Source organism: Chlamydotis macqueenii, chromosome W (genome assembly GCF_036417535.1).
Source record: "Chlamydotis macqueenii isolate bChlMac1 chromosome W, bChlMac1.mat, whole genome shotgun sequence".
Lineage (NCBI taxonomy): Eukaryota > Metazoa > Chordata > Aves > Otidiformes > Otididae > Chlamydotis > Chlamydotis macqueenii.
In genome coordinates, this window is record NC_141592.1 from 2,729,905 (window position 1) to 2,756,891 (window position 26,987).

The 26,987-nt window shown below is 44.9% G+C and overlaps 1 long non-coding RNA gene across 1 annotated transcript in view; it reads left to right on the forward strand.

The window, feature by feature from the left end:
• The window catches only part of LOC147596526 (uncharacterized), a 634,176-nt gene extending 607,536 nt beyond the window's left edge, over positions 1-26,640 (forward strand). Inside the window, exon 3 of the long non-coding RNA XR_015261338.1 lies at positions 26,619-26,640. This is a non-coding gene — a long non-coding RNA (uncharacterized LOC147596526). The remainder of the gene's footprint in view (positions 1-26,618) is intronic.
• The last annotated feature ends 347 nt before the right edge of the window (positions 26,641-26,987 follow it).

Here is a 26,987-nt window from a genome sequence, read left to right on the forward strand (position 1 = left end):
AGAAGGCCCAATATGCAGACTGGACCCACTTCTTAGGGGCCTCCCTGGGGCCTGTGTTAAAGATGTGACGAGGAAACTTCCTACCCTGGTTACAGCCCTCGGATTATTATCCATTATTGTTCTTTCATGTAGGCAGCAACGAAGTTGATCAAGGGCGATCAAGAGAGACTTCAGGGCCTTGGGATGACTGGTTAAGGGATCAGGAGTGCAAGTAGTGTTCTCCTCTATCCTTCCAGTTGCGGGGAATGATGGAGGAAGAAACAGGAAGACCCACTAGATCAATACCTGGCTCCGTGACTGGTGTCACCAGCAGAATTTTTGGGTTTTTGATCATGGGTTGGTCAACACAACACCAGGCCTGCCGGTGACAGATAGAGTCCACCTGTCTCAAAGGGGGAAAAGGATCTTTGTGCAGGAGTTAGCAGGGCTCATCAAAAGAGCTTTAAACTAGATTTGAAGGGGGGAAGGTGTTGGGGACAACAAGTATCAGAAGCCATGAGAATGAGAAACAAGAAGCCATGGGAATGAGAAACAAGGGACTTTCCAAGAGAAGGAAAACAAGATAAAGGACACCTGGTGGTGGTTGGGCGATCGGAGGGTATACAAGCACATAAGATGTAACAATAAATGATTTTCGCTTAGCATGCAGCGGGGGTCCGTGACTACATTCCCACAGGAAGGGATACAACCAGGCTCACTAGAGATAAGCCTGAGGGCAGTATGCCAACGTTTGAGGGACAGCGGGCTAGCGAGGTCCTTCGGTCTCCTCCACAATGTGCTGAATACACTGGAGCACATTTGAAATGCCCCTATACTAATGCACACAACCCCTTAGTGATCTCGGTGGAGGTAGGGGATGAAGATCCATGTGGCAGCAAAGATGCAAGAGTTGTTTATGCTTTAGAAACCATGGAAGCACCTGAGAACAGTCACATAGGAATTAGGGTGTCTCCCCCCAAAAAGGTAGCATCTACATTAATCCACGCAGCATGGGCAACAAACAGGAAGAGCTGGAAGTCGTCGTGCAGCTGGAAAACTATGACATAGTTGCAATCACAGAAACATGGTGAGATGACTACACAACTGAAGTGCTGCAATGGATGACTATAAACTCCTGAGAAGGGACAGACAAGGAAGGAGAGGCAGTGGCGTAGCCCTGTAGGTTAGGGAGTGTTTTGACTGTCTAGAGCTTGACAATGGTGACGATAGGGTCGAGTGTTTATGGGTAAGAATCAGGCGAAAGGCAAACAAGGCAGATATCATGGTGGGAGTCTGTTATAGACCACCCAACAAGGATGAAGAGACAGATGAAATATTCTATAAGCAGCTGGGAGAAGTCTCACAATCGCTAGCCCTTGTTCCCATGGGGGACTTAAATTTACCAGATGTCTGCTGGAAATACATTACAGCTGAGAAGAAACAGTCAAGGAGGCTCCAGGAGTGTGTGGAAGACAACTTCCTGACACAGTTGGTGAGTGAGTCCACTAGGGAAGGCACCCTGCTGGACCTGTTGTTTCCGAACAAAGAAGGACTCGTGGATGATGTGATGGTTGGAGGCCATCTTGGGCATAGTGATCATGAAAGGATAGAGTTTTCAATTATCAGAGAAGTAAGGAGAGTGGTTAGCAGAACTGCCACCTTGGACTTCTGGAGGGCAGACTTTGGCCTGTTTAGGGGCCTGGTTGACAGAGTCCCTTGGGAGGCAGTCCTGAAGGGCAAAGGAGTCCAGGAAGGCTGGACATTCTTCAAGAAGGAAATCTTAAAGGTGCAGGAGCAGGCCATCCCCATGTGCTGAAAGACGAGCCGGCAGGGAAGAAGACCGATCTGTCTGAACAGAGAGCTTTGGCTGCAACTCAGGAGAAAAAAAGAGAGTTTATGACCTTTGGAAGGAGGGGCAGGCAACTCAGGAGGACTACAAGGATGTCGTGAGGTTATGCAGGGAGAAAATTAGAAGGGCCAAAGCCCAACTAGACCTTAATCTGACTACTGCCATAAAAGACAACTAAAAATGTTTCTATAAACAGATTAACAACAAAAGGAGGGCTAAGGAGAATCTTGATCCTTTATTGGATGTGAGGGTGTCGCAGATAGAGTGATGCACTTCACTCATAAGATTATATTCAAGACAATTCATAATGATAGAATTCAGCCAAAGGGATTGTCAGTTACAGAAGACAGTATCTTTTTTTTTTCTTATATGAACTCGATCGTGCTGGACTGAAAATATTTTAAAACAAAAGTTTTTTTTTTTTTTACTCTTAATATGTTAAATCCATGGCATTTCTTAACATAAAGTGCATACTTACTAAGACAACTTAATGTACAGCCATATTTCCCAACATTTTTTTTGTTTTTTAGAGTTCATCCTGAAATGTTTTTTCAAAGATGATGAGAGTCTACTGCCTCTGCTGAGCTTATTTACAACTGCAAGTAGTCATGAAAACCCACTGTGACTTATATTCAATATGTAAGAACAAGAATAATGAATATGTCTGAAACTTTTGGTAACATCTCAATGCCACAGATGTTACATCAAATACTGAGAACATCTGAAAGAAATAGCCACAATGTACAGATCATCATACATAACTGTATAATTTTAAAAAGTGGAAGCGTATTCAAAATTTATATTCCTTTCTCCACCTTTTTAACTGAATATGTTTGTGTTATAATGAAGTCTTACATGCTAATAGTTTTGTTTTCCTTTTACTCAGTCCTCTGTTGGATTCATCATAATCCGATATTTAAAGCATCAGTCTGTTGTCATGGAAAGGAGAGATAATGTCACAAATTCACTCTTAGAACTTCATGACAGGATCAAATACAATAAGAAAATGGGGCTTGAAAAGAAGGAAGCCACTGTTTAAAAGGCAAAACTTCAGTAACAAATTTATTCAGATGAATGTTGACATGTGCCCAATGTAAGATTTCTCTGAAATCAGATTTTTCATCTTTTCAGTAGACTACTTTTACTATTTTTATTTATCTAAGACTGTTCAGTGTCATATGCTGACTAAAAACTTCTTACTAGCTGTATTCTGTGGTCTGTAAGACTTGTCAGATACAGCATATCTTGGAGGAAAAAATGCACTTATAAAAGGCTTAGTCACACCAATTAAGCTACTGTCCCATCCCCATTCCAGAACGTAACCAGCTGTTACACTGTCATTAATAGAAAACAAGCAACAAAGGTAAGAAACAGATTAACAACAACAATTTGAAGACAGAACAATTTGTGGAAAAAGAAGAGGTGCTGAAACCTTCCTGATATATTTGTAAAAATCTGAATAAATTGCAAAGAAATTACTCACAACTATAGCACTAAGGAGCCTCATGAAAAGGATAAAATTTTTTTAAAAGATACTCTTTTTCTCAGCATTTCCCTAATGGCTAGTGTCCTGGTTCTGGATAGAATAGAGTTAATTTTCACCTGAGCTGGGAGAGGAGCTGGAGCTGGTGGCACCCGTGGCTGAGGAACATAGCTGGATGGTTTACTAATTAGCCAACAGATCTTACTCAAACATGGCGTCAGGAGACAGCTAGAGCATGCAACTAGATCAGGGTAGGTGGAGACTCTCTCAAGTCCCATTGTTTACATATGGCCTGTGAGATCATAGAATCATAGAATAGTTTAGGTTGGAAAGGACCTTTAGAGGTCATCTAGACCCAAGAAGTAGAAATAGAATCCCCTTGTCTACTGTTCTATGGTCTGGGTTAGATTATTGTGCAAGATAAATTCATAAACCACTTCATGTTATTCACTTTGTGCAATATTTTGAAAAACCCTGTATCAACAACAGCTGCACATCTAAGACCCCGATCCAATAACCATTGGCATTAATGGGAATGCCTATGCTGACTTTGAGAAGAATTTAAACAAGCCAATGTGTCAAAAGTAAAAGCTTATTCTGTGAAAGAGTCTTAGCTATGTTATAAAGTTAGTCACTCTAAGATTCCCTATAGCTAACCTATTCCATCTTCATAAGAAGAATGAGTCTATGCTACCTAAGATTAGATTATTAGTATCTAATTGGAAGCCATGCATAAACAACTTTTTTCAGTCAGCACTTCATTAAATTTACAAGACAAAACTTGTGTTTAAGCTGAATCAGGAAAAATAAATACTTTTTTATCAATGAGAAAAAGTAAGGTATTTCCCATAGGATGAACTGAAAAGAAATAATTTGAGAGTTTTCAAATTAGCTTGGAAAAATATTGAATATATTCTGCATTGATGGTAGATGTGATTTAACTGGATTTTTACAACTGTAGTGTCTGTGATTCATTCTCTGAAATCAAAGTAAGGAAATGGGCTCAGAAAAATTATCTACTCAAAAAATAAAGTTGCAATTCCTTTTCCTACATTTTCCAAAAGTAATTCATAGGTTCTTTTACTACTATAGCCTAGTTAAAAAATTTCAAACCTCTTTGTTGGACTATACAACTATTTCACAACACAAACGTGAAATAGCACTTAGAGAACTCTTACAACTTCCAAATGTGTATTAAGTTTTCTTTTTATCTGCATGTTTGAACTAAATCAAGTTCCTAGTTAGATATATATATGCAAATTTTGATCCAATGAAATAACAGTATTTCAAGATAGAAATGGGTTTTCTTACCAATATAATTTTTAGTACTCTACAATAAAATAATAGTAGCAAAAACTGACATTTCAATAAGTTATTGATGAGGTCATAAAGTCTTGGATTAGCTAGGAATCAGATGTGATAGGATTTGTGTTAAGATCTGATAGCAACTCAAAGATAATGAAAATAATTTGTAAGTTAAAGAATCACTTCAAAAAGTGTCTTTATAATAGACATATATTTCTTAAATAGAACCATAATTCAAAAAGCACTCTAGAAGTAGAGATAGCTAAAACACTACCTGACTTTTTCATGTATTAGTCTCCTGGTTTCAACAGGGATGGAGTTAATTTTCCTCTCAGTACCCGGTGTGTTTTGGATTTCGTGTGTGAAGAATGTTGATAAAAACACTCTGATGATACGAGTTGTTGTGATTTTTTATTGGCTAAGCTTGTGTGTGGCATAACTGTTGATTGGACAAGAATGAAATAAGGATGGATTATGTTACTCTTGAAAGAAGCCATTATTATAATTATAGCATTGTTGACCATGACATGTGTTCTCCCTTGTATTTTACGATGTCTACAAGAAGCCCTCATGAGAGCTTTTGATAGAAGCGCATATGCTGTGCTGTTAAAACAAGAAGGGGGAATTGTTGGGGACAACGAGTATCAGAAGCCATGGGAATGAGAAACAAGAAGCCATGGGAATGAGAAACGAGGGACTTTCTGAGAGAAGGAAAACAAGATAAAGGACACCTGGTGGTGGTTGGGCGATCGGAGGGTATATAAGCACATAAGCTGTAACAATAAATGATTTTCGCTTAGCATGCAGCGGGGGTCCGTGACTACGTTCCCACAACAAAAAATAATTATAATTAATACTAATAGGAAAAAAAAATAAGAAGAATAATTACAAAAAAAACCAAACCAACTAATCAACCAAGAGCAACGAATGATGCACAATTTCTCACCACCCAACGACCCGACTACCGATACAGCCTGTCCCAAGCAGCGATCACAGAAGGAAAAAAAAAAACCCTGTAAACGATCCTGGAACGATTCCAAACAGTGAGAGAGAGAGAGAGAGAAAAAAAAAAAAAAAGAGAGCTCACCGGCTCACTCCCCCATTTAAGTACTGAGCGTGACGTTTATGGTATGGAATACTCTCTTTGGCCAGTTTGGGTCAATTATTCTGTCTTTTGCCCAGCTTCCTGCATCTGCACGTTAATGACACTTTAACGAGACTTGGAAAGCCAGACAGTGTCCTTGGTCTCATTAACAACAACTCGTATCATCAGAGTGTTTTTATCAACAATCTTCACACATGAAATCCAAAACACACTGGGTACTGAGAGGAAAACTAACTCCATCCCTGCCAAACCCAGGACAATATATAATTATTTTTTTTCTTTTGCTATCCTAGTAAAGTGCCTTTATCTCAACCCACAAATTTTCTTTTCTTCCCAGTTCTCTCCCCTGTCCCCTAGGGAGGGGGAGGGTGATTGAGCAGCTGTGTGGTACTTGATTGCTGACTGTAGCTAAACCAGGACAGATAGAGATATGATCATCCCACTCTACTTAGTGCTTGTCAGGCTGCAGCTGGAGTACTGTGTCCAGTTCTGTTCCTCACAAAACAAACAAACAAAAAAAAGATGCAAACAGACTGGAGAGGGTCCCAAGAAGGGCCACGAAGATGATCAAAAGGCTGGAGAACCTGACCTATGAGGAAAGACTGAACCAGTTAGGTCTCCTCTCCCTGGAGAAGAGAAGGCTCAAAGGGGATCTCATCACAGTATCCCAGTACTTAAAAGGCAGCTACAAAGAGGACGGAGGCTCTTTCCTCACAAGGAGACACATGGAGAAGACAAGGGGCAACAGGTACAAGTTGCACTGGGAGACATTTTATCTCGACATAAGAAAGAAATTTTTTACACTGAGAACAATCATTCACTGGAACAACCTCTGCAGGGATGTGGTGGAGTCCCTATCATTGGAGGTTTTCAAGATTGTCCTGGTTCTGGCTAGGATAGAATTAACATTCACCTGAGCTGGGAGGAGAACAGGAGCTGGTGGCCCCTGTGGCTGGGGCACACAGCTGGGCTAGGTTACTGATTAGCCAACAGCTGGGGTAAGTTTCCCCAAATTGGCCCAAGGGCTGTTCCATCCCATGTGACACCAAGCTTGGTATGTAAGTAAGGAGGGTGCTGAAGGGAGCCTCCTGCTACTTGAGAGGAAACTAGCCATCAGAATTTGCTGTGGACTACTGTACTATGTCGGTGCGTAGTTGTTTAGAGTGCAGTCCAGTTGTTAGAGCGTAGTCCAACCATGTAGAGCAAAGTCTCAGACCCTACTGCAAGCTAGGCAGAGAGCCAACTACTGTTACTGTTTCTGTTCTTCTACACCCATAGGTCCTCCAACCACCACTAGGTGTCCCTTATCTTTTTCCCACCACCAGGTGTCCTCGATTTTGCTTCTCTTAGAAAGTCCCTTATTTCTCAATCCCAGGGCTTCTGATAGTCATCGCCCCCAACAATTCCCCCTTCTTGTTTTCACAGTAGAGATATCAAAATTCAAGGGAGAATACATGCCATGACCAATAACAGTTCTTTCCAAGAGTAACATAATCCCTTCTACAAACATAACAATTCCAGTCATGCAGCAAAACCCATCAAAATCCTAACAACCATAACTTTGTGTTAATAATACTAGACGTTGCTGCACGCGTGGCCAGCACATGCAACGAGGCGTGTCAAGTATGTGCTCACTGGCTAACAGCGGTCCTGTTTTGCAAAGTAGAGGTCCATTGGAGTATTGCTGGATTTTGATATGTTCATGCTCGCATGATTACACCACACTGTGTCATTGCAATGTATATATGTTACAATCATTACTCCTCTGATAACATTAGCTCCTGATTAGTTAAAAAAATAGATCTTCTTTCCATAACTGATGTCCATGGGGCTGCCATACAGCTTGTTAACACTCCGACGAACGCAAGACAGCTTGGAGCGCTGGTCGTACCCATCGTGCAGGGATCCACTTGTTCACTGCCCCTGTAGAGACACAAGCATATCCTTTCCCCCACGTCATAAGAGGGAATGGTCCTTCCCAATTACCTGTTTCCAGGTCCTTAACCATCACCGGAGCTTGCCCTCGGATGGCCTCATGTACAGTAGTGATCCAAAATGTTTCTGTATTGGGGAAGAACTGTCCCTCCAACCATTTAGAAAATTGAGCACATACATTGCTTTTGCTAACTTCTCATTTGCAGATTTCCCTTCCATTCCCCCTTCTTGTTTTAACAGCGTATTTTTAAGCGTACCATGGGCACGTTCAATGATGGCCTGTCCAGTGGGGTTATGTGGAATACCAGTAATGTGCTCGATGCCCCAAAGAGCAAGGAAGGTTTGGACTGCGCGAGAAGCATACACTGGCCCATTATCTGTTTTTATACGCGTGGGAACCCCCATGAAAGCAAACACTGACATCCAGTGTTGGCAAACATCTCGAGCACGTTCTCCTGTATGAGCAGAGGCAAACAATAAGCTGGAATGGGTGTCAGTAGTTACATGTACATATTTGTGTCGGCCAAATGACGGGACATGAGTTATATCAGATTGCCATAATTCTTGAGAGCACAAACCGTGCGGATCAACCCCATATGGAGGTGGCATAATTGTGTTCTGGCAGCTGCTACAGGAACGCACAATTGCCCGAGCTTGTTCCTTTGTCAGCTTAAATTGTTGTTGAAGGGCTGCAGAGTTTTGGTGATAAAATTCATGGGACAGCTTGGCCTGCATGAGTGTGTTTGGAACGAGGGCCACATTAGTGAGAGCATCTGCTCTCGCGTTACCTTCTGTGACAGGTCCTGGAAGCGAGGTGTGAGCTCTCAGATGTACAATAGAGTAAGGATGATCCCGCACTTGTAATACCGATAATAGCTGTTGAAATTGGTCATACAACAAAGGGTTATTAATTTCCCTTAACATTGCCCGTTCTGCACGTTGTATTACATTGACCACATAGGCAGAATCGGAGACAACATTGAGGGATTCATCTTTCCACTTATACAAGGCTCGTACCACCACCGCAAGTTCTACAATTTGGGTTGAACCTTCTACCAATTGTACGTCATGATGCCACTCATCATTTTTCTTGTACACAATCACGGATTTGTGCGTTTTTCCTGATCCATCTGTAAATATTGTCAAGGCATTTTCTATGGGGGTGTAACTTAGATGAGTCGCTGGATACAACATTAATTCTCCTAAAAATTGCAGCATTGGTTGCTTAGGCCAATGAATGGAGACCTGTAGCAAAACTGTTTGTAATGCCGTTTGTGCTTCTGGAGTCAGTCTCCTAGGGAAGGTTAAATCTGAGTCTCCTTTAACTACTTGGAATAGAGGAGAAAGCAATTCTGTAGAGAAGCCTAGAGCCGGGTGTACCCAGTTGATAGCTCCCAGCAATTTCTGCCAATCGTTTAAGGTAAACACTGTTTGAGTGTTACACGATTATCTGGGCCATTAACGTGTACCAATGCTTCACTCTGTCTTGGTGCAGTAACTCCTCCTCCTACTCCCGTTACCGTAGTTACTGCCATCCCAGCCCCCCAAGTGGATGGCCAGTCCCGTTTAGCCACTATTGTTATGTCAGCTCCAGTGTCAATTAATCCGTCAATTACAATTTGATCACTTCCTTTTGTAACAGTGCATCGCAGCATAGGGCGGTGTCCTGGTTCTGGCCAGGATAGAGTTAATATTTACCTGAGCTGGGTGGAGAACTGAAGCTGGTAGCCCCTATGGCTGGGATAGTTAACTAATTAGCTAACAGCTGGGGTTAATTTACCCAAATTAGCCAAAGGGCTATTCCATCCCATCTGACATCATGCTCAGTATATAAGTGAGGAGGGTGCTGAAGGGAGGCCCTCCTAGTTGGAAGAGACTGCGTAGTCTGGTCCCCGTTGGGGCTGAACTACGACAGGCGGCTACTCACTATCTGCTGAGCCCAGTATATCTCGGGGCTACCTGTTGATCCAAACCCCTGGTTCCCACGCTCTCCCCTAGAAGCAGGCGTTTCAGTGTTTAGGCTGTCCTTAAAAGGTATTAATTGTGCCAATTTAACTCCGGATGGTATGAAACATGGCGGCTGTGGTGTCCATAACATAATTTTTATTTCCCCTGTATAGTCTGAATCAATAATGCCTGGTAACATGAAGAGTCCTTGCATTGTAGTAGACAATCTTCCTAACAAGAGGGCATGACATCCATTCCCTGTAGGGCCACATACGCCAGTCGGTACAGCTATAGGTTTAGAGTTTTCTAAATATATGGGTTGGGAGGTGGACAGGTCCAGCCCTGCGCCTCCTGGGGTGCCTGACTTGAGGGTTGTAACTCGCTTATGCCCATCCATGCGTGCGGTTCCTGAGGAGTGTTCCGGGGAGCATTTGTTGTCTGCGCGCGCCTCCCTGCGGCGCTCAGCTTGTGGTTTCCCTGATTATGGGCAAATTTTGAGTTACGGTATTCCGCATAATATCTCCCCTTGTTACATGAAGGGTATATTTTGGGACTTCTAGGGCAGTCCCTTTGCAAATGCCCTGGCTGTCCGCAACCATAACATGTTCATTTTCTGCCATTGTTCACATAATGTCTCCCTTTCTTATACGGAAGATATATTCTAGGGCAGTCTCTTTGCAAATGCCCCAGCTGCCCGCAGCTATAACATGTTCGAGGCCAGGATGCGCCCAGCTGACAAGCAGCAAACGCTGGAGCCATTTGCCATCCATGCGTCCCTACCACATTACACGCCTCTATCATTTGAGCTATTGAGGCACCAGGATTTGTTGCCAGTAAAGAGGACAATAGCCTCCTACAATTTTGGTTTGCATTAGCAACTGCCAGGTGTTTTAACAATATGGATCGAGCTTCCGCATGATCTACCTGGCGTTCTAAAGCCTCATTCAAATGATCTATGAACTTCATATAGGGCTCTGTAGCCTCTTGTTTTATGGTTGCAAAGGACTTTGTTGCAGTACCACTCTCATCAGGGAGGGTTAAAAGGGCCCGTAAAGCAGCATTCTGACTCTGTACTAAAGCTTCACAGATGATTCGCAACTGCGCATCATGTAGCGCAAATGCACCCTCTCCCATTAATACATCAACACCAACAGCATACAAAGGGTCACCCGGCTACCGGTTCAAATTCTCAAGCAACGCTCGTTCACAGTGGTCTCTCCACAATTGTTGCCACAGCATTCTTTGGGTGGGGGTAAGGATAATTTGCACCAATGTGCGGCAATCATTAGGCAGCATTAGAGTTGTATTAAAGATTGATTGAATTAGCCCCCTCGTATATGGCAAATTAAGTCCCTCCTCCTTCACACTACGTCGGATTTCTTTTACTAGCCCAAACTGAAACCCTTCCCACTGAGGGGGGCCATTGGGCTGCAGTATCACAGGCACAGCCAGAGCCTTCAACAATTCTATGTCGCCTTCCATAGCGGCTTGCTTTCAAACATCTTTCCACCGATCAACCGATTCTGTGGTCATCACCGGAGCTACTAAATTAGCTGAAGAGCAACCTTCTTGCAAATTATCAGGGTAGAGTGGGAAAAAACCCAGCTTCTTTTTCAGGCCTGGATCAAAGGAATTTTCCAACTCGCTATCAGTCTCAAATGGAGGAGCAGGCGGAATAACGGGTGCTGTCACAACCCCTTTCTGCACATTATTCTCAGACATTACAGACCATGCCGGTAATAAACTCTGAGCCTTTGACACTATGCTTCCCATTGTTCCCAGTTGCTTACCTCCCTTAGTTGAGGTAATGAATTAGCTGTGCAGGCTTCAAACCTGTAGCTGTCTAGCAACAGAATGGTTCAATTCCACCTGTTCGGGCACCAAATGTCAGTGCGTAGCTGTTTAGAGCATAATCCAGTTGTTAGAGCATAGTCCAGCCATGTAGAGCAAAGTCTCAGACCCTACTGCAAGCTAGGCAGAGAGCCAACTACTGTTACTGTTTCTGTTCTTCTACACCCATAGGTCCTCTAACCACCACCAGGTGTCCCTTATCTTTTTCCCACCACCAGGTGTCCTCGATTTTGCTTCTCTTAGAAAGTCCCTTATTTCTCAGTCCCAGGGCTTCTGATATTCATCGCCCCCAACAGATTGAGGAGTCCCTCATACTGGAAATAGAACAGAAAGTATAGTAGACCGGAATAATAAACAAGAATTAAAATATTTGACAATGTTAAGTTGGTTTAATAGATATCAGAACTGATAAGGTTTTAGCAACCACTGATAATATATAAATGTTTAAAAAATGAAATGAATGACAAAGCATATACATTTTGCTTTTTTAACAACTAGAACTTTTATATATGAAACTTGAACTGACGCCTACTGAACTCAGCGAAAAGACTGTCTGACATTAATGGACAGGCTCAGGGCCATAGTGCATTCACACAGCTGTCGGATAGACTAGAGTCAGTAGGAACCCATTTTTACCTTAAAATTAGAATTTTCAGTGACAAAAGCATATTCCATAGGGAGATATATTCTTAAAACTTCTAGAGACTTTTCTAAATGCAGTAAAATATTCACTCTCCTTTTCTTTAAATACAATGCTTACATCAACTTCAGTACACCTTCCTACTCAATAGAATTAAGGAAAGATGACACACACTCCATTTACATCCTTCTAGATCATTCCCTAAAGTTTCACGTGAGGCACCAAAAAATCACCACATAAAACAAAGCAAGACAAAACAAAACAAAACACAGTCTTACAAGATGTTATCTGTGTTTAACTTACTAGGAATAGGTCTAAGGACATCAGGAATGAGAATCTCCACCAAAGCCTGGTACATCACGTGGTCACAATTACCCATCCATTTCAGAATAGACTCATTTTTGCACAGAGTAATCAGTTTTCCTTTTGGAAGTCGACTTTCTATTTCACTCAGATTGCTGGTGTGAAAAAATGTAACAAATGAAAATGCATTTACATACAGATAAGAAAAGTACAATGGACCTTGAAATTGATTATTTAATAAAAAACATTATAAATGTCGCTGTTATATCCAATTGAAACTCGCTAACTTCTTCATATGAAACTGGGGAAAAAATGGCCTCCAAAATTCTGGTCCAGCCCATAAATTATGCAGTGGTATGATAAAAATGGTCCTTGCAATTTAAACAAACTGGACAGTATATTGTGAAAAGATACTTTGACTTTAGTCATCCAAACAAAGGAAAAACTAGAAGATGTATACAAGTACTACAAGGCTGCAGTTCGACATATACCACCAGTCTATATGTCAAATAGCAGACAACACAAATTTAACCTGAAAAACTACTGGTATCAGAAAAGGTTCTTAGCCTATATGTAAAACTAAGACTTTCTTTGATTTGACTCCTGCTGTTATGGTATGATCGTGAACAGTAAACAAAAAGAGACATTTACTGACCTCAGTTCAATAATAGCTGTGTCGTCAGATGGAGCAGAGGGAGAATAGCGCCAGAAAGTTTGCCACAGTTTTTCTATCAGGCTAAACTGAAGATTCACAACAACATCCACTATTGCCTAAAAAAATAGAAAACAAGTGCAGATAATCTTCTACCTCACTCCCCTGCCCACACCCCAACTCCTCCCAGGGGTATAAATTCCCCCTGGTCATTTTGCCGGAAAAAAAATAGTAAAATGTATGTTTATAAATAAACTTTTGTTTATAATATCCTTTTTAATAACTTTTCAGCAACAAATTTTCCAGCTGTCCATACTAGTGTGGACAGAGACTCAGATCAAGCCAAGTGCAAATACAAGGAAGCCTCCAGAAAAGAGCCTAAGCACATATATCAGGTGAATTCATGTAAACAGAACTCTTAACACTATTACAAACACAAAGGGAACCTGCTATTTCAAGAATTTTGTTACTTCATTACATGTTTTAAAGCACCTTCAACAATAATTTTAAAACACATTATTCAATATGAAATGTGACCTTAAGTTCTTAAACAACCTGCTTCTTTAAAATTTGAAGAAAAAAGTGAGTTTCTTTTTAACATAAACATTATAAATAACAATTTAATCTAATTTCAACTCCTATAAACAAAAGCAAAACTCTGTATATATATATATATATATTATCTAAAGTTCAATTTATCTAAAATTCTCAAAACCTACACATGACTACATTCCAGTACTGGTATTCTATTACATGAGAAATTCCAGAGAAGTCTTTTTGCAAATGTCCTTTCTGATGGAATAAGCAAAATATTTGAGCAGCACCTCAGATACAAATAGGCTGGCTGTAATGTGTTTTGTGTCAGTCATCCTGGTGTACTGATTCTCACTAGAAGACGTGAATTTTCAAAGAATGATGATTTATGTGAAATAGAAATTAGGAAAAAAAATTTTTACGATGCGAGTTATAGAACACTGGAACAGGTTGCCCAGAAAGGTGGTGGAGGCCCCATCCCTGGAAACGTTCAAGGCCAGGCTGGATGAGGCTCTGAGCAACCTGACCTAGTCAGGGATGTCCCTGCTCCTTGCAGGGGGGTTGGACTAGATGACCTTTGAAGGTCCCTTCCAACCCTAACCATTCTATGATTCTATGATGCCCTGCTTTCCCCGGGGCGGGGCTCCGGTGTGTCCTGGGTTGGTTTTCTGGCAAGAGAGCCAGCAATTAGAAATATTAATAAAACCAGAAAAAAACAAAAATTACTCCTAATGATTCAAAGTATAGTATTAAGTCCCTTTTCTCATGTTACAACATGCTAGAGTTGTGAATACTGTAAGATAAATTTTATACAAATACACCAATATATACCAAACTTCTCAAATATATACTAAGTATGCTTCATAACTGTGGCAGAAGTCTTAGTTTGAAAATATACAGTGTTTAAAAAAAACTGGGATGCAATTCAATGCATGCTTTTTGCTTGTTGTCATAGTTTAGCCCTGGTCGGGACCAAACTACACAGTCTCCCTCTCACTCCCCCCACCCTCCAGGGGGACAGAAGGGAGAACTGGTAAACAAAAGGCAGCAAAAACACATGGGTTGAGATGGAACAACAACAACAAAAATTAACAACAATAACAGAAGGAAAAAAAAAACCAGCAATGGAAAACAAATACAGTACAATGGCTTACAACAAATCTCCACACATAGTTTCCTCCTACATAACAGGAGACTCTCCTCAGCACTGAGCATGGTGTCACATGGGATGGAACAGCCCTTGGGCCAATTTGGGTAAATTAACCCCAGCTGTTTGCTAATTAGTTAACTATCCCAGCTGGGTGCCCCAGCCACAGGGGCCACCAGCTCCTGTTCTCCTCCCAGCTCAGGTGAATATTAACTCTGTCCTAGCCAGAACCAGGACATTATCCACCCCTTAGTCCACACCATCTACATCATGCCCAGATCCTACACTTTCCAACTAATCAACAACTTTTTCTTTCTTTGATCTACTTATATACATACACACAGATGTAACTCCCTTAGTCCATGGCCCATCCCTCCAAAATGTCTGTTGAGTTTATCCAGTCCATAACTTTGGGCTCCATCTGTCATAACAGTCTCTCAGGGTAGGACAGACAAGGCAGTGTTTCCTAAGGTAGTGTACCTGGTGCGAGTGATTTAGCATGTTCATAGTCTGCAGACTGAAGATCTGTCGCTGGGTGCTAGTTGCTAGAGCCAGGTCTGGTTCCATCACTGCTGCATTTTTTCCTGTTTTATCAAAGTTCATTCTTTGTTGGTCTAGGTGATTTTACTATAATACTTTTGATACAACATAAGTCTCTCAGGGCAGGGAGCAGGAGGAAGCAAAGAGGGATATGTAACAGCTAGATAATGACATACAGTACTATATAGTAATCAACATCAAGCACTTCAAATTATTGGCTATTTTCACCTAAAATCAAATCTCCTTGAGGTACACATCGGACTTCCCCATCCTCCTGCATTACCCACCAAGTACACCCAGGTCCTTGAGCAAAAGCAATCCCATGCATGGGTTTGCCTTTGCCCAGGGGAGGAATAACCCAGACTGTCTTTCCCAGCATATTCCTTACATGCACCACAGGGACTTTATCCCCTTCTACAGTATGTAAAAGTTCAGATTGGGCAGGGCCAGCTCGATTGATGGACCCCCGAGTGTTGACTAACCAGGTGGCTTTTGCTAAATGTGTATCCCAATTTTTGAAGGTCCCACCACCCATTGCTCTCAGTGTAGTTTCCAGCAGCCCATTATACCTTTCAATTTTTCCAGAGGCTGGTGCATGATAGAGGATGTGATATACCCACTCAATGCCGTGCTCTTTGGCCCAGGTGTCTATGAGGTTGTTTCGGAAGTGGGTACCATTGTCCGATTCAATTCTTTCTGGAGTGACATGTCGCCATAAGACTTGTTTCTCAAGGCCCAGGATGGTGTTCCGGGCAGTGGCATGGGGCACAGGATATGTCTCCAGCCACCCAGTGGTTGCTTCCAGCACATGGCGCTTGCCTTGGTGGGTTTGTGGGAGTGTGATGTAATCAATCTGCCAGGCCTCTCCATACTTATACTTCAGCCATCGTCCTCCATACCACAGAGGCTTTAACCGCTTGGCTTGCTTAATTGCAGCACGTTTCACATTCATGGATAACCTGTTCAGTAGTGTCCATGGTTAAATCCACCCCTCGATCACGAGCCCATTTGTATGTTGCGTCTCTTCCCTGATGGCCTGAGGTGTCATGGGCCCACCGAGCAAAAATAATTCACCCTTATGCTGCCAGTCCAGATCCACCTGACCCACTTCAGTTTTAGCAGCCTGATCCACTTGCTGGTTGTTTTGATGTTCTTCAGTGGCTCGACTCTTGGGTACGTGGGCATCTACGTGACGTACTTTTACAACCAGCTTCTCTAACCGGGCAGCAATATCTTGCCACAGTGCGGCAGCCCAGATGGGTTTGCCTCTGCGCTGCCAGTTGCTCTGCTTCCATTGCTTTAACCACCCCCACAGGGCATTTGCCACCATCCATGAGTCAGTGTAGAGATAGAGCACTGGCCATTATTTTCCCTTTCAGCGAGGTCTAAAGCCAGCTGGATGGCCTTCACCTCTGCAAACTGACTTGATTCTCCTTGGCCTTCAGCGGCTTCTGCAACCTCTCATGTAGGACTCCACACAGCAGCTTTCCACTTTCGATGTTTTCCCACAATACGACAGGATCCATCAGTGAACAGGGCATCTCGCCTCTCATTTTCTGGCAGATTATTATACGGTGGAGATTTTTCAGCATGCGTCACCTCTTCCTCTGGTGGCATTCCAAAGTCTTTGCCTTCTGGCCAGTCTGTGATTACTTCTAATATCCCTGGGCAATTGGGGTTTCCTATTCGAGCACACTGTGTGAGCAATGCAACCTATTTGCTCCATGTAGCATCTGTTGCATGATGCACAGAGGGGACCCTTCCTTTGAACATCCAGCCCAGCACTGGCAGTCGGGGTGCCAGGAGGAGCTGTGCTTCAGTACCAATCACTTCTGAAGCAGCTCCAACTCCTTCATATGCTGCCAGTATTTCTTTTTCATTTGGAGTATAGCAGGCCTCAGATCCTCTATATCCCCGGCTCCAAAACCCAAGGGGTCGACCACGGGTTTCCCCTGGTGCTTTCTGCCAGAGACTCCAGGTAGGGCCATGCTGACGCGGAAGTCACAGACACTGCACACGACCAATATGATCAAGGAAATGCCAATTTATTGTTGATACATCCTGGTTAATATAGCCCTTCTAATTCCGTATCATGCGCAAGCTCTCTACTAATTGGTTAACTATATCATGCACGTGCTCTTAGCTAAAATATGATTCGTTAAGTCTCTTTGTTCATGCGCACGGTTCTCTCCACCTGCACCCTGCTTCACGTTCAGCCCCCAGTCACGTATGCCAGCTGTTTTCCTTCTTCTCAAGGTTGCTTCGTTTACTTTCTCACAGGAAGCTTCATTACTTTCTCACAGGCGGCCTCATTATTTTCTCACAGGTGGCTTCAGTACTTTCTTACAGGCAGCTTTAGTACTTTCTCACAGGCGGCCTCATTGATGTCCTTGAAGCCTGCTACTCAAAAACATAACAATTCCATTCGGTCTGGATTGTTCACTAAGTGCCCCTTGGCTCTCCAGGTATCCAACAGGGCCATTCTACCCAGCTGCAGTGTAGAGCACATTTCTTACCTCTCTCCCTGTCTGGACTGGCCCAAGAGCCACTGCATGAACAATTTCTTGTTTAATTTGTTCAAAAGCCTGCTGTTGTTCAGGGCCCCATTTAAAATCATTCTTCTTTCGGGTCACTTCATAGAGAGGGCTTACAACCACACTGTAATTTGGAATGTGCATTCTCCAGAAACCCACAACGCCCAGGAAAGCTTGCGTTTCCTTTTTGTCAGTTGGTGCAGCCATAGCTGTTATTTTATTGACTATATCTATTGGAATCTGACGACGCCCATCTTGCCATTTTATCCCCCAAAACTGTATATCTCTTGCAGGTCCTTTCACCTTACTTCTTTTTATGGCAAACCCAGCTTTCAGGAGGATTTTAATTATTTTCTCCCCTTTTTCAAAAGCTTCTGCTGCCGTGTTGCTCCACACAATGATGTCATCAATGTACTGCAAGTGTTCTGGAGCTCCACCCATTTCCAGTGCAGTCTGGATCAGCCCATGGCAGATGGTGGGGCTGTGTTTCCACCCTGGGGCAGTCGATTCCAGGTGTACTGGACACCCCTCCAAGTGAAAGCAGACTGTGGCCTGCATTCTGCTGCCAATGGGACTGAAAAAAATGCGTTGGCAATATCAATGGTGGCGTACCACTTGGCTGCCTTTGACTCCAGTTCCTACTGAAGTTCTAGCATGTCCGGCACGGCAGCACTCAGTGGTGGTGTTACCTCATTCAGGCCACAATAGTCCACTGTTAACCTCCACTCTCCGTTAGATTTTCTCACTGGCCATATGGGACTGGTAAAAGGGGAGTGGGACTTGCTGATCACTCCCTGGCTCTCCAGTCGACCAACCAGCTTATGGATGGGCATCAGGGAGTCTCGGTTGGTGCAATATTGCCACCAGTGCACAGTTGTGGTAGCAATTAGCACCTGTTGTTCTTCAACCCTCAACAACCCCACAACAGAAGGATCCTCTGACAGACCAGGCAAGGTGGACAACTGTATAGTTTCCTCCATCTCCAAAGCACCTACACCAAAAGCCCACTGGTGCCCTTTCGGGTCCTTGAAATACCCACTCCTGAGGTAATCGATACCAAGGATGCACAGAGCATCTGGGCCAGTCACTATGGGGTGCTTTTGCCACTCATTCCCTGTCAGGCTCACTTCAGCCTCCAATACAGACAGCTGTTGGGATCCTCCTATCACTCCAGAAATACAAATCATCTCCCCCTATTCTCTGGGAGAGTGGGGGGAGATGATATAAGGAAAACGGCTCGAGGTTTGAGATAAGGACGGGGAGAAATCTTTAAAGTTACCGTCACGGGCAAAACAGACTCGACTTGGGGAAAACTATTCATTTATTTCTAAAACTAGCAGGAGAATGAGATGGGGAACAAGATAACCTCCCCCCACCCCTCCCTCTTCCCGGGCTTAACATTATCTCTACCTCCTTCCCCTCACCCCGAGCGGCAGAGGGGGGAAGAGGGAATGGGGGTCACGGTCAGTTCATCATACATTGTTTCATGTCGCTGCTTCCTCCTCAGGGGAAGAACTCCTCACATTCCTCCCCTGCTCCATCGTGGGGTCCCTCCCACGGGCCACAGTCCTTCATGAAACTGCTCCACTATGGGTCATTTTTCCACGGGGTGCAGTCCCTCCAGAACAGCTGCCCCAGTGTGGGCCCTCCACGGGCCACAGCCTCCTTCAGGCATCCACCTCCCCCGGTGTGGGGTCTTCCACAGGCTGCAGGTGGATCTCTGTTCCTCCATGGACCTCCATGGGCTGCAGGGGGACAGCCTGCTTCACCATGGTCGTCATCACAGGCTGCAGGGGAATCTTGGCCAGGAGCTGCATTACTCCTCCCCCTCCTTCTGAACTGACCTTGGTGTCTGCAGCCATTCCTCTCACAAGAAAAATTCTTCACAACAGGCTGGCAGATGCCTCTCAGGATCTTTTTACATCTCATTCACATTTCATCTCCTCTCCACTTCTTGCAGCCAGGCTGGGCCGAGTCGGGCCCAGTTGTCTGCCTGGCGGGAAGCCAGAGGGTGAGGCCTGCAAGGCCCACAAGGATCACGCCTCCCCCTCTCTGCCCCTGCTCATCTGCTTCACATCTTCTTTCTTTATTTTTTTTCTGTTTTCCCCTTCTTAAATACGTTATCGCAGAGGCATTATCAGGGGACATTCTGCTACCAATTGGCTCAGCCTTGGCCAGCAGCGGGTCTGCCCTAGGCCCGGCCAAGTCCACTGAACAAAGGGGAAACTTCTAGCAGTTTCCTACAGAAGCTACCACCTTAGCCCCCCCCCCCCCCCCAAACAAAACCAGAATACTTGTTCATTTTTCTTACATGTGGCTCTTTCATCCTCCTCCCCACCCCTCAAACCCTATATTCTGAGGTCTAAGTACATACATGAGAATCTTCATTTGCATAAAATAAAAAAAACAAATATACGGATTTTTTCAAGCTTTCCCCCTCATACACATTTCAGGGGAAAATCTGACCAACTGTATCCTAAAACCTGCAAAATATGGATATCAACAGAAATAAGAAGAAGTAAAGATTTCTGCATGCTAGACAACAACAAAATTGTACTAAACATGCTAGAAAAAATACTGGTGGTTTATAAATATATTTTGATATATATAGGTGTTTAACATCTTTGTCGGCAACATGGACAGTGGGATAGAGTGCACCCTCAGCAAGTTTGCCAACGACACCAAGCTGTGTGATGTGGCTGACCCGCTGGAGGGGAGAGATGCCATCCGGAGGGACTTTGATAGGCTGGAGAGGTGGACCCATGCAAATGGGTCAGGGTAATGCCAGGCACAAATACAGGCTGGGTGGGGAATGGATTGAGAGCAGCCCTGAGGAGAAGGCGTTGAGAGTACTAATGGATGAGAAGCTCAACATGAGCCGGCAATGCGCCCTTGCGGCCCAGAAAGCCAACTGCATCCTGGGCTGCATCAAAAGAAGCATGGCCAGCAGGTTGAGGGAGGTGATGCTGCCCTTCTGCTCCGCTCTGCTGAGACCCCACCTAGAGTACTGCATCCAGTTCTGGAGCCCCCAACATAAGAAGGACAGGGACCTGTTGGCACAAGTTGAGAGGAGAGCCACGAAAATGATCAAAGGACTGAAGCACCTCTCCTGTGAGGACACGCTGAGAGAGCTGGGGCTGTTCAGCCTGGAGAAGAGAAGGCTCTGGGGAGACCTTATTGCGGCCTTCCAGTACCTAAAGGGAGCTTATAAGAAGATCTGGTTGAAGATGTCCCCGCTCCTTGCAGGGGAGTTGGACTAGATGACCTTTAAAGGTCCCTTCCAATCCAAACTATTCTATGATTCTGTGATTCTATGATTTTGTGATTCTATTTTAAAACTTTTAATATTGCTATAATGATAAGCATATTCCAATATGATAAAATATTATGAAAACATCTTCACTTACTTTTAAAATTCTAGTTTTCCATCAAAAACTTTTAAGTAAAAAACTTCAAAGTTGGCAGTTTTTACAGAAAACATTGCATAAATAACAGCTGGTTCATGAGTTCACAATTTTTTTCAGTTAAAATTTCTATTTTTTTCTGTTGGATAAACACCTCTTTCCTGAAAAGTATATAGGCATATCTGATTGTGGTAGGTTGACCTTGACTGGATGCCCAGTGTCCACCGAAGCTACTCCCCTCCTCAGCTGGACAGGGGAGAGAAAATATAATGAAAGGTTCGTGGCTCGAGATAAGGACAGGGAGAGATCATTCACCAGTTACCATTTAGAATCATAGAATCATAGAATAGTTAGAGTTGGAAGGGACCTTCAAAGGTCATCTAGTCCAACCCCCCTGCAAGGAGCAGGGATATCTCCAACTAGATCAGGTTGTTCAGAGCCTCATCCAGCCTGGCCTTGAACGTTTCCAGGGATGGGGCATCCACCACCTTTCTGGGCAACCTGTTCCAGTGTTCTATAACTCGCATTGTAAAAAATTTTTTCCTAATTTCCAATCTAAATCTACCCCCCTCTATTTTAAAACCATTATCCCTCATCATATTGCAACAGGCCCTACTAAACAGTCTTTCCCCATCTTTCCTGTAGGCCCCCTTGAGGTACTGGAAGACCGCTATCAGGTCTCCCCGGAGCCTCCTCTTCTCCAGGCTGAACAGCCCAAACTCTCTCAGCCTGGCCTCATAGGAAAGGTGCTCCAGCCCTCTTATCATCTTCGTGGCCTCCTCTGGACCTTCTCCAACTGGTCCATGTCCTTCTGATGTTGGGGACTCCAGAACTGGACACAGTACTCCAGGTGAGGTCTCACCAGGGCAGAGTAGAGGGGCAGAATCACCTCCCTCGACCTGCTGGCCACGCTTCTTTTGATGCAGCCCAGGATGCGGTTGGCCTTCTGGGCCGCGAGGGCGCATTGCCTGCTCATGTTGAGCTTCTCATCCACCAGCACTCCCAAGTCCTTCTCCTCAGGGCTGCTCTCCATCCATTCTCCACCCAGCCTGGATTTGTGCCTGGGATTGCCCCGACCCACGTGCAGGACCTTGCACTTGGCCTGGTTGAACTTCATGAGGTTGGCACGGGCCCACCTCTCTAGCCTGTCAAGGTGCCTCTGGATGGCACCCCTCCCTTCCAGCGTGTCGACGGCACCACACAGCTTGGTGTCATCAGTGAACTTGCTGAGGGTGCACTCTATCCCACTGTCCATGTCGCCAACAAAGATGTTGAACAGGGCCGGGCCCAGCACGGACCCCTGAGGGACGCCACTCGTGACCGGTCTCCACATGGACATTGAGCCGTTGACCACCACTCTCTGAGTGCGGCCATCCAGCCAATTCCTTATCCATCGAGTGGTCCGTCCATCAAACCCATGTCTCTCCAGTTTAGAGAGAAGGATGTCGTGCGGGACAGTGTCAAAAGCTTTGCACAAGTCCAGGTAGATGATGTCTGTTGCTCGTCCCTTGTCCACCGATGCTGTCACCCCGTCATAGAAGGCCACCAAATTGGTCAAGCACGATCTGCCCTTGGTGAAGCCATGTTGGCTGTCACCAACCACCTCCTTGCTCTCCATGTGCCTTAGCATGGTTTCCAGGAGAATCTGCTCCATTTTGGGCAAAAGAGTCTCAACTCAGGGAAAATTAATTTAATTTATTACCAATCAAATCAGAGTAGGATAATAAGAAATAAGAACAAATCTTAAAACACCTTCCCCCCACCTCTCCCTTCTTCCTGGGCTCAACTTTACTCCCAAATTCTCGACCTCCTCCCTTCTGAGCAGTGCAGAGGGACAGGGAATGGGGGTTGTGATCAGTTCATTAGTTGTCGTTTCTACCACTTAGGAGGAGGACTCCTCACGCTCTTCTCCTGCTCCAGTGTGGAGTTCCTCCTATGGGAAACAGCTCTCCACAAACTTATCCACCATGAGTCATTCCCAAGGGCTAAAGTTCTTCACAAACTACTCCAGTGCGGGTCCCTTCCACACAGTGCAGGCCTTCAGGAACAGACTGCTCCAGTGTGGGTCTCCCATGGGGTCACAGGCCCTGCCAGCAAACCTGTTCCAGCATGCGCTTCTCTCTCCACGGGTCCACAGGTCCTGCCAGGAGCCTGCTCCAGCACAGGCTTCCCATGGGGTCACAAATCTCCTTTAGGAGCATCCACCTGCTCTGGCATGGGATCATCCATGGGCTGCAGGTGGATATCTGCTCCACAGTTAACCTCCATGAGCTGCAGCCTGCTTCACCATGGTCTTTACCACAGGCTGCAGGGGAATCTCTGCCAGGAGCTACATTACTCCCCCATTCCTTCTTCACTGACCTTGGCATCTGCAGTCGTTCCTCTCACAATAAATTCTTCACAATCAGCTCAGGGAGACGCCTCTCAGTTTCTCTTCACATCTTATGTCTACTTCTTGCAGCTGGGCTGGGCCAAGTCGGGCCCAGACGACTGCCTGGCAGGAGGCCAGATGATGAGGCCTGCAAGGCGCACAAGGCTCGCACCTCCCCCTCTCTGCCCCTGCTCCAGCTTCTTCACATCATCATCATCATCTTTTTTTTTTTTTATTTTTCCCCTTCTTAAATACATGTGGTGGTTTAGCCTGGATCACCACACCCTCCAAGTGAAAGCAAACTGTGGCCTGCATTCTGGTGCCAAAGGGATGAAGAATGCATTAGCAATATCGATGGTGGCATACCACTTGGCTGCTTTTGACTCCAGTTCATACTGAAGTTCTAGCATGTCCGGCACGGCAGCACTCAGTGGTGATGTAACTTCATTCAGGCCACGATAGTCCACTGTTAGTCTCCATTCTCCGTTAGATTTTCTCACTGGCCATATGGGACTATTAAAGGGTGAGTGGGACTTACTGATCACTCCCTGGCTCTCCAGTCGACGAATCAAGTCGAATCAAGGTATAGTTTCAAGCAACACCCACAAGATGGCTCCCGAAATACCCGGGTGGAGCTGCCTCTACCTCCTCACTCTGTGCACTGCCCACCACCATTGAGTACAAATATGAAAATGGTCCCATTACCAGTGATCTCACTTATCAAATCAGTGCTGCATAGCACAGCACAGCCATAACCTTAATCCAACACACCGTATTGATAAACCGTGCATAAACACCGACAAACAGAAAATACGGCAAGTAGGGTGCTGCCCAATACAGCTCTCAAAACAACAGCGAGAACAAATAAAACAACATTGTGGCCAGCGATGACCAAACCGACTTAATGAGTGCTTGTAACAAATCTGTTCTCAACACACTGTGTTCAAACCTGTCCTTATCTCAACCCTTCGGGACTGACCAGGGGCTCGAACCTTGCATCCTCAGACTAAGGTCTGATGATCTCCCGACTGATCTAGTGAGGCCCCTTCGAGCCCCACGTTGGGTGCCAAAAAGACTGTGGTTGTTTAGCCCAGATCACCACACAATTTCTCACTCCCCCTCCCCCTACCCAGTGGGACGGGGGAGAGAAATTGGGAAGAAAGGAAAACTCGTGGGTTGAGATAAAAACAGTTTACTAAAAATACTAAAAACTACAAAGCTACCAGGATATAAAGATATTAATATCTACAAAATATACAAAATGAACAATGTACAATTTCTCACCACCCGATGTCCGAATGACCGACGCAGCCCGTCCTGAGCAGCGATCACAGGAACGACACCGAGCAGCAAGCAAAGGGGGGAGAGCAAGCCAGCAAGGTAGAGGGAACGATGCCAGCAAGCAAGGGAGAAGAAAAGGGTGCCAAGGGTGCCCGAATGGGTGCCAGAATGGAATGGAATGGATTGGATGCCCCCTCCCATGGGCAACCCCCACTTATATACTGAGCATGACGTTTATGGCATGGAATACTCTCTTTGGCCAGTTTGGATCAGTTATTCTGTCTGTCTTTCTCCCAGCTTCCTGCATCTGCACGTTAACGAGACTTGGAAAGCCAGACAGTGTCCTTGGTCTCATTAACAACAACTCGTATCACCAGAGTGTTTTTATCAACATTCTTCACACATGAAATCCAAAACACACCGGCTACTGAGAGGAAAATTAACTCCATCTCTGCCGAAACCAGGACAATACGTTATCGCAGAGGCATTATCAGGGAACATTCTGCTACCAATTGGCTCGGCCCTGGCCAGCAGCGGGTCTGCCCTAGGCCCCGCCGAGTCCACTGGACAAAGGGGAAAAAACTTCTAGCAGCTTCTTACAGAAGCTGCCACTGTAGGCCCCCTCACTAAATAAAACTAACACAGGGATGAACAAAGATCTTAAAAACTACTTTATATGTGTACTGTTGGGATGGAATAAATAAAGCAGATCCACACTATTTTCATTAGTATCCAGTGAAAGGATAAAAGGCAATGGGCACAAATTGAAATATGGGAAATTTTGCTTAAACGTAAGAAAATGCTTTTTTTTTTTTTTTTTTTTTTAAACTCTAGGAGTGGTTGAACACTGAAACAGTTTGCCCAGGAGGGCTGTGGAATCTGCATTTTTAGAAATATTCCAAACCCAAATGTACGTGGTCTTGGGCAATCTATTCTAGCTGATATTGCTTTGAGCTGGGAGAAGTTGGGACTAAACAATCTCCAGAGGTGCCTTACAACCAAATTACATTTCCTGTTTTTCAGTTTCTGCCCATTGCCCATTGTCCTGTCACTGGGCACTACTGAGAAGTGTCTGGCTCAGTCTTTTGCTCCCTCCCATCAGGTGTTTATACACATTGATAAGATCCCTGTGTTGTAGTAGTTGACCTCTAGCTCAGTCACAGCCATGCCTGTGGCTGGCTATGGATCCCATTGATCTGAACTCAAATCCACGGATTGGCTTTCTGGCTTGACCTTGGACCTGTCTTGCCACTAGGGACCTGCCCAGTGATCAGTGGATTGTTTCTGACCCTGGGTATCCTCACCAGACCTGAGTCTGATTTGTGGACTGATTTCCTGGCTTGAACTTGGATCTGCCTCATCACCACAAATTTGTCTGATGATCTGAACTCTTGATTGAACCTGACTATCATCTCCATGTCTGCCCTGCTCGCCTCACTTGGATACGGTGGGACTGGGCCCAGGCTGGTGAGGAACGGCTGCAGACGCCAAGGTCAGTTCAGAAGGAGGGGGAGGAGTAACACGACTCCTGGCCAAGATTCCTCTGCAACTCGTGGTGAAGACCATGGTGGAGCAGGTTGTCCCCCTGCAGCCCATGGAGGTCCATGGAGGGGCAGAGATCCACCTGCAGCCCGTGGAGGACCCCACGCCGGAGCACGTGGAGGCCTGAAGGAGGCTGTGGCCCGTGGAGGGCCCACACTGGGGCAGCTGTTCTGGAGGGACTGCACCCCGTGGAAGAGATGACCCACGTCGGAGCAGTTTCATGAAGGACTGTGGCCTGTGGGAGGGACCCCACAACAGAGCAGGGGAGGAATGCGAGGAGTTCTTCCCCCGACGATGATACAGCAGCGTAAAACAACGTGTGATGAACTGACCGTGACCCCCATTCCCTTTCCCCCCGGCCCGTGCCGCTCGGGAGGGGAGGTAGTATAGATAATGTTAAGCCCGGAAAGAGGGAGGGGTGGGGGGAGGTTATCTTGCTCCCTGTCTCATTCTCCTGCTAATTTTAGAAATAAATGAGTGTTTTTCCCCAAGTCGAGTCTGTTTTGCCCATAACGGTAACTTTAAAGATTTCTCCCCATCCTTATCTCAAACCTTGAGCCGTTTTTTTCCTATATCATCTCCCCC